This window comes from Pleurodeles waltl, chromosome 2_2 (genome assembly GCF_031143425.1).
Source record: "Pleurodeles waltl isolate 20211129_DDA chromosome 2_2, aPleWal1.hap1.20221129, whole genome shotgun sequence".
Taxonomy (NCBI): domain Eukaryota; kingdom Metazoa; phylum Chordata; class Amphibia; order Caudata; family Salamandridae; genus Pleurodeles; species Pleurodeles waltl.
The window spans coordinates 777006702-777019841 of NC_090439.1; the positions used below are offsets into that span (position 1 = coordinate 777006702).

The window sequence follows — 13140 nt, forward strand, 5'->3', positions numbered from 1 at the left end:
ACATATGGAACATAGCATGGCAGTGTGATAATGTTGATTGGTTGTGTGGTGTTGTTACGTGTTGGTTGTTGTCAGTATGTGTTGTCATGTGTAGGTGTGCAATGGAATTGCTTGTGGAAGCGTTTGTGTAGTTGCGGTTGTGAGGTCGTTGTGTGACTCTGTAGTGTTGTGTATGATTGTGTTAGGCAGTGCTAGTGATGTGTGTGTGTGCGGGCTGGTGTGGGTATGGTACATGTGTGTTGGCCATGGTGTGTGTAGTTTGGGTGTGCGTGTGTGTAGAATGTGTGTGCATGTGTGTATGTAGGTGTGTGTGTGTGTGTGTGTGTGTGTGTTCGTATGGGTGTGTGGTCACGTGTGTGTGTGGCTGTCGCAAACAGTCCTGACTGTGTACATTGTGTGTGCTTGTGTACTAATGCCATTCCCTCCAGTGTGTGCTAGGTAGATGTACCTACGGTTGTTGTCTTCGTCACTGTCACTTGTTCTGGAGTCATTGCGCAAGCACAAGCAGTGGAAGGACTTTGAGTTCAGGTTCCATGGCGGCTCATAACGAGTATGGCTTCCAGAAGGTGAGTGTCTACTTATATTCAGTTGGTTGAGGTGTGCAGTCTCGGAATGTGGCCAGAGGAAACATGTTCCCCGCCAGTCTGAAGGGGCCTACCGTCGTCTGCGGCCGCCTCACTGCACTGGTGGTACTGGCAGTAGTTTGGCTGGGTTCTGTAGTGAAGACCGCCATGGTCATAATTTGGCGGTTTTCACCACCAGCCCGTCCGTGGTACTCCCCCGCCACCAACATGGCGGTCCTGAAAACGACAAAGCCGTAATGACCCCCTTGGTGTTTGTCACTCATTTGGGTGTGAAAAACTGAAATGCATTATTGTTTTGATGACAGCTCCTAAAGATGTTTTCCAGCAAGAGGTTGCTTATAATAAAATCACCACTTAATGATAGGGACTTCTGTCCCCTGGGCATGGTCATTGGGCATAGTGGCATGTAGGGGGGCACAAATCAGGCCCCCCTATGCCACAAAAAAAAAAAAATACTTACCTGAACTTACCTTAAGTTCCCTGGGATGGGTCCCTCCATCCTTGGGTGTCCTCCTGGGGTGGGCAAGGGTGGCAGGGGGTGTCCCTGGGGGCATGGGAGGGCACCTCTGGGCTTCTTCCGAGCCCACAGGTCCCTTAACGCCTGCCCTGACCAGGCGTTAAAAAATGACGCTAAAACGGCTGGACGTCATTTTTTTTAACCCGCCCACTCCCGGGCGTCATTTTTGCCCGGGAGTATAAATACGGCGCACATGCCTCGGAGTCATTTTTTAGATGGGAACGCCTACCTTGCATATCATTAACGCAAGGTAGGTGTCCACGCTAAAAAATGACGCAAACTCCAGGATCTTTGGCGCTAGACGTGTCTAACGCCAAAGTATAAATATGGAGTTAGTTTTGCGTAGGATTTGCGTAAAAAAAAATGACGCAATTCAGCCGCAAACAGAGTATAAATATGCCCCTAGGTCCCCAGCTTTCAGTAATGACGCAGAAGGGGGTCCCTGGATTTCAATAATGATTCAGTGGGGGTCCCTGGATTCCAATATTGATAAACTGGGGGTCCACAGAAGTCAAATGTTTGGGAACTACTGCCTTAAATAACAATTGTTTTTATATGACTAGATTTCAGTCTGAAAAGTGCACCTAGGGTGGAGACTGTTAAATAGGTGGGGGCCAGCACTTGAATTTCTCTCATTGTTCTCTCTCCTCAGTCAGTCGTCACTGGAAAGGACAAACATGAAGTAATCCAGGCGATGTCTTTGAGAACATAGCCAGGATTATAGGAGAATGGACAGTGCGTAATAGAGCGTGCTGAGAGTGTTCCCAGACTGTCTGTGTACATAGCATGGGACCCTCTGGGTGCGCATGCAAGGAGGGGAGGGGTGGCAATGTCCAACGTCACCGACACTAGGAGGACCATGGAAGCTAAGTGTGCCTGAGACCATCTGCAGAGGGATCCAGCGCCACACAGAGCACGGGGAGGGGGGCGCCTTCCAGAGCGAGAGCAGAGGCTAAGGCAGACCCCGGCCAGCTGTTGCTTCTGCTGCGGCTGTGCCCCCCAGCGCTGTCTCGTACACTCTCCGCCCTGCACGCACGTATACCACAGACACACTCATGCCAGGCTGGCCGCGCATGGCACTGAGGTTGCGCATCAGGAGTCCTCCACTTAATTAACAAGGTAGGTGACACCGTCGAAGGCTAACTCTTCCCGGCTGGCACCGTGAAAGGTCGGCTGCGGCGGTGTTTATCCACGGCGTGCGTTCTGCCTGGCAGAGGAGACCCGCGAGGCTACTCCGCCGCTTCCACTGCAAGCTGCTGCCCACACCGACGGGCTGACCGGCCTGTGTGTGATTACTGTGTGCACAGGGACATGACCGGCTAGGGAAAGGCGATCATACACCATCTGAAGGTTTTTAAATGCTGAAGGAAATGTTGATTTTCGTTCCGGTCAGCGTACGTGTAACACGGTATGCCAACCCGCTAGTGAGTTAGTGGTTAACCTGACCGGTGTGATATTAAAATTACATCTGATGGTTGAAGAGACACTTGAAGTATGCACTTCCTGATGTGAATTATTATTACTTCCAGAAACGGGTGTTCAGACGTGTTGTGGGTCTTGGGACAAGTGACCATAATTTGGGGTGAGTAGACTGGATTGAGTGAGGATCCTGTCGTAGATAATGGTTCATCGCATCGGATGCAGTACGTTTCAGACTCTAAAATCGTGCTATGCGTGTCTGCTTCTCTGATTATGATATTGCGTTTTTTTAACTAAATGTCCATGCTTGCACCACTACATATATCGTTTAAGCTGTTTCGTTCAGAACGCTTAAAAAGCGGATTTTCCACTCTTTAATAGAATCAGCTATGTTTTATTGGCCGCAAGCTACATATAGAAAACCTCTATCTGTGGCACGGCGGGGTAATTACTCCAGCCAGTGACAACGCGCTGCGAGCACAGCCACAATAAAAGGCAGCTGTGAGTTCGCTGGGACGGTCTCAGAGGGACACACACTGTTGCCAAGCAACAAGGCCTGCTTCCCTCAGAATTAGATAGGAAGAATCAGAAGAAAGTTCGGATTGTAGAAATGCCAAGGCTTCGCAAAGAATGCGCTCATTTTGTTGTGAATTGCAGTTAATGTACGTATGTCCGCCACTTCGAGGGCACAAGAGGTGCTTCGCTTGTAAGGCAGGAGAGGCACCGTTTAGCAAAGAGTAGTAAAGTATGTCTTTGGTAGTATCACGTGGATTTTTTATACACGTGCTGGATACCGCGGATATAAAATTACGACATACATTTTTGAAAAACGGTAATTTTCATCTGTGTTAAAAGGTCGTTCAAGTAAGAGCTGTTTGACTTCAGTACAAACGATGAGCTGGGATGCGGTCCCGAGTTCTTACCAATGGTTGGGATTAAATCAAGCCCCTCCCCCCCGGGCTAATAATGTACATATTGCATAATCTCTCATAGACATTTTACCATAGGAAGCAAAGGGAGAAGACGGACCTTTGGCTGTGTTTGGCTGTCCTGACAGACACAGCCTTACACATGTTAATGCCAACCGTTTCCTGGCGTGAAAAGGTGCCACTGTTTCCTGGCGTGAAAAGGTGCCACTGCCAGCCTTGAAAATGTGTACATGAGATGTGGCAGTAGAACTGCAAACACAGGAGGCAGCGCCAGCTCTTGCAGGCACTTTTATTCAGGTCTACGACAGTAAGGTTCAAGTTAAAAGTAGTGCATTCGTTATGCACACATTTATACGTGTTCCAGAGAACGTCCCCCTTAAAAACATCGATTAAGATGGGGTACTTACATGCACTTACAACGATACATAGACGTAGGAATGCTTATTAAAGGCGAGGCTTTAGATCCTAAGCTAGTATTTAAAACTGGAAGGAGCTACGGTGAATAACTGCACACCACTGTAACGCTGCCTGCGTCTTCTCTTTTTCAACAGCAGCTTCTAGAAGGGGTCATAGAGGAGGGGTGCGTAATTACATCCTCAAGTCAGGTCATCTTATGTTCATTTTCGGATGGTATGTTTGATGGTGGCTGTCATGCTCTTTAGTTACAGCACTGCTGCATAAGAAACACAACTCCACATGCGTCACTAACGCTTCCTCTAATAATTCGCAGGCCTCGATTCTGGCTATTCCTTAACAAAGGTTTGCTCGTCCGGGTTCTGTTCTTTTAATGCAGTAAACTTCTATGTGAATATATTGCAGCAGGTGGACTGAACCATAACACCTCTTCGGCACCTGGAAGGAGCGGGCATGAGAAGCCATGGACCATGAAAACGGTTTGCAAGCTAAGATTCAGCATCTGGTACATCAGGTGTTGGCAAATGCAAGAGCAAAGGCTCGAGGAAAGATTCCCAAAAATGAAAGACTCCCAGAAGGCGAATACCTATTTGTCTTCCTTTACTTCAATCTTCACTGGTTATGAAGACCAATAACGAATAAAGCAGATCTCTCGAGCGCAATGTATGCTCAATGAAACATGTATGGCTGTTTTAAAACATCTCAGGGTAGATCTGGGATCTGCCTAAACTGATGCCTATGGAAGGCTGCGATCGGAGTGACAGAGTAAAATAAAACAGGGCTGCTTTTTCTAATTGTTCCATTCCCAGGGACAGTTGCGAGGCATGCAATTGTCCTCTTAGTCCAACAGTCTCTCACTTTGGTTCTCCTCTAGAAATGAGAAGGACAGAACCTCACACAAAGGGATCTCATCAATGGGGGCAGGATAAGAGATCAGCCGTGCTTGTAGCATTAGGCTGCTTGTGCTCAAAAAGAATCCACCGATGCTTGAATGCTACCAGATGCTTTCTCTGTCATACTGTTCAGATTATATTCCTTGAAAGCCTCTTCCACCTTCGGAACATCGGACATTATTTAGTGTAACATAGGTCCTGCATCCGTGCAACTAGGGGCCATCCTTCCGACCCTCCATCCATCCCAAGGTCTATACATTTCTGTGAGATATGCAAGGGCCAGGGGCCCCTCTCCATATTCAGCAGGGGCCGTCATTTAGCTTTACGCTATTATTGGATGAGTAAAGTTGTGTAGGGAACAGCATTTGAAAGTACACCACAGGCCTGTTATCTTGCACTGTCCTATAGCTTATAATTCTCTGAAAGCTGTCATAAGCGTCCACATAATGATGTGGATACAAAAATAGAATGTGCTTTCAAAAAGGCATGTCGGACATCAGTTTATCCATGCCAGCAGGACCCTGTGCGGCTTATGCAGATCTTGTTAAGGACTAGGTGCCCTGTCATCTGTGACTGAAGCAGTGAAACATGCCACTTATATCCTAAAAAAAGGGAGGACCAAGCCACCTTTCTCATTCATGCTTCCTTCAATTGTAATGATTTCCAACTGTAAACCTGACAGGAGGTGTTTCACTGGTGTTCATTCGTAAGTGCTTGATGAGGGAATGGAAGGAAGGCCTACATAAGAAGGCAGCTCTAATAAGGTTCTTAGAAAGGATGCAATATGTATAATGTTTTAAACCTGTTTAACTCCATTTTGGCCTACTAGTCTAGTCAAACTACAAAAAATAGCCATCAAACGTGGTCAAAATTGCAACAGAAGTTTTTAAAGTGGTTTTGTACTCGAGAATAGGTACTATTTGACATATCCAAAATCCGACAAAATCGTGTGACCGGAAAGCCCCGAAATTCACATTTCAAAATGGCGGCCATGCCATAATGGATTGATTTATGTTTTGTCCGGAAAAATGACTGTACATCTACAAAAAAAAAAGATTTAAAAAATGCTTTTATATGCCATATATTTCAGAATAGCAATAGTGCATGTAATAAGTTCTTTAAGAAAACATAAACAATGACATATGAAGAACCAATTGCAACAGATAACCCAAAACATGATAACCCAAAATGCAAGATCATGATAACACACAACAAAATCAATCATCTGCATCACTGCTGCTGTCTTAATATTCGTTAGTAACACAATTATCACAGCCACTGACATGGCACTCTCCACAAGCAGCAGAACTGGGTATCACATTCTTTTTGCAAACACATCTCATGGTTGCACAGTGTGTTGTGCAGGAACAATGTAACATATTCAATAATAAGTCTAGTGCTGGCGGCAAGTCACATGTTATGGGCCAAAATGAATGATCTTTTTTCATATCAACCCCATTGTTTCGGATTGATATTCTCTTTGGTTGATTGCCACACTCTGATTTGATAGTAGGTGCGAAAGCAATGGTACTTTGTGGGATATTTGGTAGGCAGCAATCGTTCTGGTGTAACAAATGATTTGGCAGCTACTACCTTTTCTAACAAAATGCAATGACGAAGTGTGTTAATGGAATCCATTTTCCTGCACATATACAACACCAACAGGGCCTTCTTCCCAATGTTTTCAATGTCAAAATTTTGGGAATCTTCAGAACAAAAAATGTTTTCAACTACTTGGAGCTGCTTTTCCTTTAGTAGATGACAGAATGCTTCAGCCTTTCCAATAAAAAAAATAATGAAAGTTGTGTTGCAACCTGAATAAGTGTGTAGAAATAAAAGGTACTTGCAAATGTTAGTGTAGAGCAAGGTCTGAATACCAAGAATATTGTTTAAAGGATTCTTAGATGATCTGCGTTTTATGTTGCTATGATAATACAATTTCAAACAATAGTTCTTGGCATGATACAATAGAAGAATTAGCAAATCCGTATCTTCCGCTATAATGGTAGTGGATGAATGTTCAGAAGACAAAATCGCAGCGTGAACAATATCCACATCAGCATCTCCAACAACAGTTGCACGGTACACCCATGTTTCTTTAACTTCTCAGCTATGAATACAAATATTAGCTGTTTGTTATGTAACAATGCATGGAACAGTTTGATCATGTGCAATCTTGCTAAGATACTGAAGAGTTGATAATATGCAAGTGATATCACTTGGTGCCATATCAATAATGGGCAGGAACCTAAACAATGACTTTCCCATATTCTGAAGACTTGAACCACTGTAATTTGTGTGCATCGTTCCAGACCAATTTAGGCCATGATTTCCAGAAAATGACCAAGATAGCGGCCACATAACTTCAAGTCTGTTAATGCTACAACTATTTTCTGGTAGTTTGTGTATAGTGATGCCATTTAGAAGCTGTCTTGCGGATCAGTAATAGGAACGTTTGTGAGATTCTTTATGTCACTGTCTGCAACATCGTGCCTTGGATTTATGGGTTCGATTTTGATTACTAGGGTTAAAGTGCGCTCATTTCCATGACATAAAAACTATTCTTACCATCCAGGATGAGGATGTTGTGGTCAACATTATCGGCTGCTAACACAATTGTAGAACTTTCCTTCATATCCAGTAAGGGACTGAAACCACTGGTAAGTGCAGCATTTCATTAACATTTTGAAACTTCATTGCAAGAAGAACAGAATTCCAGGTTATGAAGATCATCAATAGGGTACCTTGATCTGAAGCTATGGTGCAGTTGAACACCAAGACTCTTGGGTGGATAGTTTGCATGATGTTCTCCCCTATTACACACATTTTAGTTGAGACATATTTTCCTACAAATAACTGGGAACACAGCAAGCTCAAACCACTGGGAAGGTAATTCAGAGCACTTTCAGCATAGAGGTCACTTGTGGCTGGATATATGTCTTTTCTCGCAGAGTGAGATGAATTGACATCACTTTTGATTAGTTTTGCTGCAGCTTCTATAACATAGATTCTGCAGTTCAGTGTCACAATCCTTTGGTTTGGAATGATAAATTCGTAGAATGTTATTAGCTGTTTCCTGAAGTGTAATTCATCCCCTTCTTCAAACTGCGTGCAGAGCTACTAACCCCTTAGATCTAAGGGGGTCGTTTTAAAAAGGGTTTTTTTGAGTATCCAAGCTCCGAGGATACTTCTTTGCCACGGTTTCATCTGGCAGAGTTTGATGCCCTCAGCTCCCTTTTCAGCCAACAGCGCAATCTTGTGTCCATGAATCAATCTCTCTTTACAAATAGGACACTGCTGTTCGGGGGTAACCATATCCTGTGAGGAGAGGAAACATATGTTAATAATCAAAGGTTTAGTGACTATTTAAGTATTCCAGTGTATTTAAAAAGTCACATTTACCTCACTAACACTCTAGTTAAATCATTCTGATATGCCTTATTATATATTTACATGTTGCCATTCTGAAATGGGATTTTCGGGGCTTCCCGTAACCTGATTTTGTCGAATTTTGCATATGTCAAACAGTACCTATTCCTGAGTAGAAACACACTTACAAAGCTTCTGTTGCAGTTTTGCCCACATCTTACAACAGTATGACTGGACTAAACTGGATTAATTAGGTGTGCTGTGCACTCAGGCCTGCAGAACAGTCCTCAGCTAGATGTTCTCTGCTCAAATGGCATGCCTTGTTCTGATGAAATAATCTACAAAAATGATCCCAGAAGATGGACGCCACACTTATTTCTCTAGCTTTTTCAGCGTTCAGCGTTTTCAAAGGGCCTGGACAAACTTTTAAATACACCAGAGAACTTCAGTATTTGCTCACTACTTTTGTTGTAATTTAGAGCAATTTGGGCAAAAATCCTATCACAGGAGCACAAGAGAGAGTGAGCATCTGCTGGATACTGCTGTCCATATACTGTGGCATTTAGTAATATTTTGCAGCCTTGGACCCATTTTGGATGCAAGGTTGCATTTTGGCTAAGAATATAGCGCTAAATGCTGGATTATGCTTCTCACATTATTATGCATAATTAAGAGTAATTTTGATAGAGGGAAATAACCACTTGCACCCACCACTAGTTTTCAAGCGTTCTGCAAAGAAGTATCCTCTGAGCTCAGATACTCTGAAAAAAACTTTAAAAATGACTCCCTTAGATTTAAAGGGGTAGAAGCTCTGCACACAGTGTAAAGAAGGTGATAAATTGCCATTTTTTAATACACAGAGTTCAAAACAAGTTAGAATAATAATTGTGTAAGTCTTCATAGAATTATATTAAATAGTTGAATTAAAAAAATAACAAATGGGGACTTCAATCAATAATTATGTTTTAGCTGGAAAATGCATTAAATTTGCATTTCTCATAGAAGCTTAACATGAAAGGGGAAAATTAAATTGTATTTTTGATCTATATATTTCAGTCTAAGTCACTTTTTGTTATTATTTTCATCTCATTCCCCACCAAAAAGGCCGAATTACATTATTTAACATAACGTAACATTTTGAGGGAAATAAACCTTCTGCTTAAACTGACTGTCAGCTTAATATGGCTCTCTTGGTAACAGAAACAAGTTTTGCTAGGGAAGAACATATTTCCGCTCTATATGAGATCCCGTCCATTTTGTTACGGTGCACATAACTTACACTAACGCTCATACTGTTCACATCTTATAATAGGTTTCACACTTTACATTCATATCGAGGAGACACCGCCAAACAATGCAACCATAATATAATTTTGATGTAACCTTGGTTTGAGTCTTATGCTCATTTTTATCATGTAGCCAATAAGCACTTGAACTTCTTGGTATGTAACCTCTAGCTTAAGATTTTTATTGGTAAAAGTTTGTTTTTCTTTATTGAATGTTCAGACAGAAATAAACTGCCCTGGCAAAGGACCTATCTGAATATTAAATGCATACTGGTTACTTGGAACGTTCACTACTAGTATACCCAATTTTTGTTCATAATTAACTCCCCTGGACAGAAAGAGAAATTCCAATTGACTTATGTTACAGTGATAAGAAACAGTAACGCAGTACAAAGCACTGTCAGGGCTATTCACAAAAGTAAGTTACACACCTATATGTAATATACACCGACACTTTTTCTCTTTCACTTTTGACTAACTTTACTCCTTTGGTTATTCACAAATTCGGACTGTAAAGGGACTTAAAAGTGTAAATCTACACATCTCCACCCCCTGGAAAATGAGAGATGGGGGGACCTAGCTTACGAGTGTAAGTTACTACTAAAAAAATTGTAGTAAGTCCAGCACCGCACATGGCTAACCCCTGGTACTGCAGCACTCACATAGAAAATAAAGGAGTCAGGGACCTAAATATAAACTCCTAAGATAATAATGTTAATTTAAATCACATATGGTACATAGTTTTATTTAAATAGAACATATTTTAATTCCCTTTTTGCAGTGTAAAATTAATGCCACAACTCGTTAATAATAAATGATTGCATTTCTTGTAGTTGTCTATGCATTAATTTTTATAATTATTGCTGCAAAATAAGCATTTGATTTAAATTTGAGGAAAATAACTTTAATGTAATTTCATAAATCTACATTAATTAAAAATATATTTAAAATTTTAGTTATTAGTACCGTAGACTTGTTCCTTAGTTCTACATTTAAAATAAATATATTATCAATGTACATTAATATTTAACTTACAAATATTTTCACAAACCTTTTAGTAACTTTTTACATTTTTGGCTTATACTTTACCAATTGAAGATCTTCATCATTGGGATGGTGATCTCCCTGATGGTAAAGTATAGGGAATGTTTCCTTGTACTTTGGCATACAGAGATCTCCACCCAGACTGCAGATTCTCCCTCAGAGACTAAAACAAAATTACAGTTGTGAAATAAAAAACAGAAAATATCCAAACCAAACTAGTTAACAAAAATACTTACTTATTAAAATGACAGAAACATAGCAGTTCTGGTTTAGGGATGAAGAGATATTAAACATTTAGGGGGCATATTTACAAGCCCCTAACGCCTCAGTGCAACACATTAGGGTCATTTTTTTACACTAATGTCGTGTTAAGGGGGTATTTTTGCCACGCCATATTTACAAAGTGGTGCAATGCATGCAATACCCACTTTTGTAACCCCTTGCACCACATTATGTCTGCGCCAGGCATAATGTACGGAAGGGGGCGTTCCGGCGCTATGAGGCATGCAAAATGGAGCAGTGAAATTTACAAGATTTCACAGTGCCATTTTTGGCATAATTCTTAACGCCTGCTCAAAGCAGGTGTTAAAATGACGCGCCCACAGTAACCTGTAGGCCTCCTTGCACTTTGCTGCACTAGTGTCAACATTTTTGATGCTAATACAGCAAAGCGCCACAATACCATAAAAAAATCTGACGCTATTAGCCTAACAACCACCATGGTGCATGGTGTCATTAGGTGCGGGTAGGGGGTGCAAGAAAAGTGGCGCATCATCTATGTTGTCCCACCTTCTTGTAAATATGCCTCTTAATTGGGATGCTTTTTTATATATTAGGTAGGTTGTGCAGGTACAAAATAAGGATATCAGTGCTGCTAAAAAACTGCTGGGGTGCAACAACACATTAGGCTTAGGCAATATATCAAACAATGTTCCCAAGTTTAAGAAAATAATAGTTTTTATCACTTATGTGCAGCAAATATCCATATTTAGAAACTTGTAGCGCAAGTTCTGTGTTCTTTATTTTGACACTCCAAATAACCCCAAAACATCAGGAGTTGCTCCTTGGACAGCAGGCTATGCGATCATAAATAGGCTTTTCCTCACTTCAAGTCAGAATAACCAGCAACCGATCAGTACAGTTTCAACAGATCTTTCTGGTTCCTCTTGCAAACATGTCCTGGACACTCTTCTATGAATAAGCAGGAGACCAGCCACTCTCGCCATAATAGAAGTAGTTAGGAACAACAATTCAATGAAAACCAGAAACATCCCTTAGTTATTTCTTAGTAGTATTGGACTGTTCCATGATGGTCTCCTTGTTCACATTACAGCAGCACTCAGTGTTGTGCGGAAATAGAAAAATTCTCAGCTCAATTTTACAACAGTGTGATTCAGCTCCCGTAACCTATGCACAAAACCTTTTTTTTCATCTTTTTACTTTCTGATGGGGACCCTCACTTAAGAGGACATGTCTCTGCTTCCTAACATTACCCAGTGCTTCCATTCCAGCTCCTTCATGAGATAAACAGATACCTTTCAAGCACCTATATGTAATCTCCTTCAAGTTCCTGGTTGTCTGTGTTACCTCCCTCTTCAAAATGATCTACTATGGGTGTTCCTTTTTGACATCTAGTTGCCTGAGCATGCCTTTCGTTGCTGACATTCTATACTTAAATGTTTGACAGAAGAGAGTGGGACTGATCTGACAGCATTATTGCTCTCGTAGTCTCAGATCTGTAGGTCACTCACTTCTCTTTACACATTCCCTGGGCTGGAGGTAGAAAAGGAAGACTAATTACTGGGAAGCACAACTAGACAGAAGTTGTGAGTCAATGAGATTAAGCTGGATATCTGAAATAGCAGGCTATAACTATCTTTCTAGAGGCCAATTGTGTAATTTTTTACTTTTTGTTTTTAACTCACAACCAATTAGCTTCATGTATGAGAATACTGTGCTTAGCTTCTGAAGAGCCAAAGTTAGACAAAGAGAATTAAAAAAATGGCGCAAGTTAAAAAAAGTTAGCAGCCTGCAGTCTTACTAGTAACCATGTACCTTTATTCATTGTCATCCCCTTTAAACATGCTCCTTTTTAGAGGTACATGTTTTACATATGGAAACCCTTGCTGACTCAAGAATTAATCACAACTGATGATTTAGCATGGTAACATCAAAAATGAATTTTGATTGCAAACCCATACCTACTGGCCTTGAGTGTGACATGGCTCCTGCTCAGACTATGTGCACTTCACTTGCTCAACATGTGTGTTGTCAAATGCTTCACTGTAGCTCACAAATGGCGTTTAAAAAGAGTTCCACAACCACAGTATGTACACGCTATGGGAAAAATTATAGAGTTTTTTTTAGTATACATTTTTATTGAAATTTATTTACAACAATTGTATCACATCAGTATACAGTTTGTGTAAAAAAAGAATCTATAGCCCCCCTCTTTGCCTATTGTGCTCTACAACACTCAGAAAGGACAATATACTTGAACAAATGACACAGTTATTCGCAAGAGCCAGTTCATACCAATGGCCCCAGATTTCCCCATACAGATACAGTGCCCACCAAGCACACACCCCAATCGACCATCCTGCCTACCCACCCTCCAAGCTACCTCGCTTCTTATGGTGGGGTGGCAAAGCATGCAGGGGCTTCAGAAGATTGGACAGCATTGCC

General features: G+C 41.6%; 1 protein-coding gene across 1 annotated transcript in view; it reads left to right on the forward strand.

The window, feature by feature from the left end:
• The first annotated feature begins 1942 nt into the window (after positions 1-1942).
• The window catches only part of PKIA (cAMP-dependent protein kinase inhibitor alpha), a 233989-nt gene continuing 222791 nt past the window's right edge, over positions 1943-13140 (forward strand). The window contains exon 1 of the mRNA XM_069220391.1: positions 1943-2220. The gene's annotated coding sequence lies outside the window, so the exon portion shown is untranslated. The remainder of the gene's footprint in view (positions 2221-13140) is intronic.